The sequence below is a fragment of the Nelumbo nucifera genome, chromosome 6 (assembly GCF_055504915.1).
Source record: "Nelumbo nucifera cultivar China Antique chromosome 6, China Antique-T2T, whole genome shotgun sequence".
NCBI classification, from domain to species: Eukaryota; Viridiplantae; Streptophyta; class Magnoliopsida; order Proteales; family Nelumbonaceae; genus Nelumbo; species Nelumbo nucifera.
In genome coordinates this window covers 4,163,077-4,168,391 of record NC_142654.1, presented here as the reverse complement: position 1 = coordinate 4,168,391, position 5,315 = coordinate 4,163,077, and positions in this window count along the sequence as shown.

Below are 5,315 nucleotides of genomic sequence, written 5' to 3'. Positions count from 1 at the left end.
TTGAAAGAGAATATTGATTAAAGTTTTGCTCAAGGAAAGAATGTATTTTAGCTTGATTATTTTATTTTTATTTCTTAAAAGTACATAACTTCTCTTACTCTTTTTCCTTGGACGAAAGGACCATCGCACAACTACAATGAGTCAAGATCACCCACGGCAAGACACCTAGTAGATTAAGCGAAAGAGTCAGATTAGTTCTGATGTCACCCGTGCCACGTCTATGCTTCCTGACAATTAACATCAAATTGAAGATCCCCTTTTTAAATAGGAGTCAAACTCCTTTTGACTCCTTCCCTTCAGAGCCTCAAGATCTCCCCTTATAAAAGAAGCATAGACTATAACAAACATACGATTCTATCAATATAAAAGATTCTTGTCTGTTTCTACTTCTAAAGACCTATAGCCTATATTGGCCCTTCAAATAAATCACTATACTTTGGCCTTACCACACCCCGCTTACAACATGTTTGCATCCCTTCTGTTTCCTCTCTACCTGCGAGGGCTAAAGAGGTGGCCTACTAAATTAATGACAAGAAGGTCGCCTATTATATTTATTTACGATGATTGATGAGGAGCAATCTGTTGCCATTTAAGAGAATCATAAATTCTACATTTGAATTTCCATCAAAAATACTTTTTATGCTTTCACTTTTCTAGCTGTAAAAACCGGAAAAAAAAATATACAAAAGAAAGAAAGAGGAAAAGTTGATTTAAAAATCTTAAATGAGCACATTGAATCTTGAAAGATAAGAGAGTGCATTAGGTGTGGAGACACAGCTAACCCCCAGGCATTAACCCAGATAGATGTTGATATGTTGCATGTTCAGAAGATCAAAGGCACCATTGAACTTGAATTGATTCAGTTTAGAGAGAGTGCATTCACAAAAAAAGTCACCATTGTGAAAGAACTTATTGAATAAACTGTGCATTATACAAGTATTTTAGAAAGTAAACAGATGAAACGCTGGCTCACTACATGCAAATAAGACAATAGCTTCTCCATAAATCCAACATTTGTCAGAATTGAATTCATTTTGGGCAATCTGAAAAATGATTAAATAAATTGTGTTGATCGATGAAATCTGCAGAGAGAATCCATTGAAGAATGCATAGATTGGGTGGGGGTCTCTGATTTGGGCACGGCAATTCATTTTTGCCAAAGTTTTAATTTTTAGGGTCTGTTTGGTTTGTCAGAGTAAGAATTAAAATTAGAATCAAAGTGGTCTATTTCCTCACCTCACCTGTTTGATTCAGACAAGAATTAAGAATCAGTTGAAATGGGATTCTCATTTTTAAGGGAGAAGAGAGAACGACCATTCCTTCAAATAGGGGAATGCTATTCAAAAAATAGAATTCTAACACTGCTCAATCCAAATAGTTGGGAATTGAAATGACACCAATTTTATACATATATTCTCAAGAACCAAACAAACCCTTATTATTTTTAAAAAGATGATACCGAAAAAAAAAAATTTAAGGGCTGTGAGTAGGTGTGAAATTATGGCTTCTCTCATCGTCAAAGTCATGCCGTCATGGTGTGCGAGGCAGTTTTGACCGGTCGACGTATCGTCATCCACTTTCCCCTTCCTGTCCGTACGTAACTGCCCGTACAAATAATGCAAGCTGCTGCCCACTCAGACCCTTATCTCCTTCTCCTATTTTAATACAGATTATTTCGGAAATTGAGATTTTTTACTAATAAAATACGTTCCAACCCTCTATCAACTTGCGCATCTCATTCTCAGCATCATCCATCTTCTCAATTCCCATTATTCTTACATGGGTTTTAAGTTGTAACTGTACATTGAGGGAATTGGATTAGCTGAACACTTGGGCTGTTGAAGGGGCTGTGGAATCCAATGGTTTCACTTCACAGCAGCCCCCCCCCCCCCCCGAACAACCAAACTTGTTTGCGCTGAGATGTTTCCATATTTTTGGAGAGATATTCTCAATGCACGGGTGTAAGAGCTGTAAGGGGAGTGGACCATGGATGGGGTTAAATCCACTTTTCGGAATCCGTTGATATATGGCCCTAATAATAATAATAATACATCATTGCCAACCATTCTCATTCTTGACAGATTTACAAAATTTATCAATTTAAAATGCTTTGTTAGTTGAAATCATGAGGGGAACTTTTGGGCATTATGCATTTTTGTTTGTTCAAACTTCAAACCTAATTTCGGAATAGGAGTAAACATTAGTATAATTGCACTACTGTTATTTGTTGTTCCAAAGATCTCCACCCAATTTTCATTTGTTGGTTGTTGGAAATGAACTTGTCACCAGCTAAAACCGAAAAAAAAAAAAATACATTGATGGTGACCTAAGGCATTCATAAAACTAACCTGAGACCTAAAAGAGTTTAAACCCATTATGGATTTTCGAGTCAGGCCTTGCACATTAGGTTGTCTTTGGTTAGAGTGCAATTGGAGAATTGAGATGAATTTGTACTCGGGTTTTATTGTTAATTGTTTAATAAAATTGCAAATAGGGGTGTCAATGGTATTCAAAAATCTGATTTCGAATTTGATATTCAGCATAATTGAATCGAATCCGGATAATTCGAATATTTAATCGGTCGAATTTGGATATCTTTTTCTTACCGAATAATTAATCGGATTCAAATTTGGATATGACCTGATTCGATTCGAGAATTATCCAAATTTGGCCCTTGAAGTAGAATTTCATTCCCGGGACTTGGAAAAATGAGTTGATTCAAATGGTGTAAAATCCGAATTGAAGGACAGACCTGTTCTGGTTTACCCTTTACCCTTGTAGGAAAATTTTGATGAGGCTGACAAAAATTTTCTGACAAATTGAGGGATCTGTCATCATCTGAGAACTTGTTTTGTGGCTCCAAGAACAAGATTTCCCATTCATGGTCACAGGGATTGAGCCGTTGAAATCAAACTTGTCAATGTCCCATCAGAAAATAACCATTTCAAAAATCTATCAAAAAAACATCTCAAAATATCTATACTCCATGAATTGCACTGTGAATTAAAAAAGTTGAACGTGATAAACCCATACATTAGAATTGATTAGATGTTTGGTTATTTGACATTTTCAGTGGTTTCTTTTGTAAGATAGTTTTGACATTTTCAACAGATAATTGACCGTTGGTTGGTTGAGGGTGTCTTCTTTTGAAGCTTTTTGAAAGTTTAGGTATTGCAGTGACCTGCTTGAAAGTTTGGATATTAACATTTATTGAAAAAATGTCATCACACCAGCGTCACATACGCATTGGTATTTATTGCATATGAAACTATTATTTGATTTTACCACTTGTCAAATAAACACTAGAAAACCGAAACGCTTTGATTTATGTGTATGAGGCATTTAGGAAAACGTTAGGAAAACGTCAAATTCATATTTCCTTGATACTTGAGCATTTCTTGAAATGAAATGTTGATATCACATTTTATCTGAGGTGATACCCATAAAACGTCCAACCAAATAGAAAAAAAGCAAAAATGTTTAAAGTAGTATTTTTTAAATAAAAATTTATCTAAAAAATGCCTCTTAGAAACTCTCACACAACCAAATATATGCTCAGAATCTTTGTTATTGAAGTCTTTAATGATAAATACATCATTTTTTTTTATATTTCTGTTGTGGCAAATAATGAAACATGAATAATGCAACGTGAACCAAAAGTAAAATTAGTAAATAGAACATGTGATTTGAGGAAGCGTTAAGCTGCAGCACAGTCGGTGTAATAGACGCTAAAGAAAATTGTGCCAAGAAAAAATAATTGGGTAATTCGTTTGGCGATTTTCTCAGTCATCCATGCACTAATAATCCATCTCGGTGATCCCCCCATGTCAGTGATCAATACACTTTTACCATAGGGTAGCGAGTAGCGACAACTACATGAACAGGGCGCTTGCTTGCACAGTTCTTCTTTCATGGACGAGGCCAGGTCTTATCCGAAACCAAAAGGAACCCTTCCAAACTTTTCTTCTTCCTAAGTTCCTATCGCAACTCGTGTATGCGTATCAACTCTTCATCACTGATATCGATTTCGTGGAAGAACCGATCCAATGGAGGTTGAACAGAGAGGTCTGTCATCGTTGGTCACCCACCATTCCTCTTCATGTTTTCCAGAACCTTATACAACTTTGGAATTTCACGGATGAGAGACGGATCAGATAAATCCTGATTATGGAAACAAATTACGGCATCAATCAAAGACCAAAGAGAGTAGAGCTGCAGAATGCAAAGGTAAGGAAAAATGCTCTTTTTTTTTTATTTTCTTGTCCCCTTATTTTCTTTTTCAGCAATGACGATGAATACGATGACTGTAGTGAAGTTGGAACAAATGGTTGTGATGGGGTAAAAACCTAAAGGAGAATCTTAAGCAAAAATAAGCTCTAAAACATAAGAGAAAATAGACAACTCAGTATAGGAGGACCATCCGTTCCCATACAATGAAAAACAACCAAAGGTCCAAAACACAAAGGATTTTACTGAATAATTGAACGATTATACAGTAAGGATCCTTACAGGGTAAATCAAACCCAAAAATGTTTGGTTAGTCCTTGTATTTTTACCATATTTATTTCGTAATGTACTCATTCCCATTGACTACGAATCCCCTGCATTGCATCTTTGCCTCAACGCATCTTGGACAAACATAAACTGCCAGCATGACACATAGGATCATCAACAGTCAGAACTATGCTGGTTCTGTCAGTATCGCTGAGTTCAAAACACACAGCGCAATAAATGTTGGAATTGCAGACAGTTTATCGAAAATTTTGGATATGGAAGCCAAGGTACGAGCAACTAAGGGTGTCAAATTGTCAATGGACCGGTTTGGACTGGACCTCATCCATGATTAGACGGACCAATAAGATATATTGGATTGGACTAATCCGATCCAAAATATTTATTAGATTGAATTGGGCCTGATCCATCTGTAATAATTGGATTGGGTTGGATTAAGTCAATATCTGGTCCATTGATAAAAGATAAGAATATAGGTGTCAATGGACCAGGTTTGGGTTGAAACTAATCTAAATTAAAACAATTTTGAACCAGATTAAACAGTCCAGACATTGAATTGGACCTGGTTCATTTGTAGTGGACTCACAATGGGCTGGATCGGATTGGACGAAATCCAGTCCAATGGACACCCTTACGAGCAACTTAGTGGCCAGCATAGAAGAGCTATGCTTCTTTTTATGCTCCATGTGGTTACACAGATGCAGGCGGGATTTGACATAGTTCTCAAATGGCTGTTCCAATCAAGCAACGAACCTGCCTTGAATGGAGAGAAGGAGAGAGAGAGAGAGAGAGACTCTACTAAA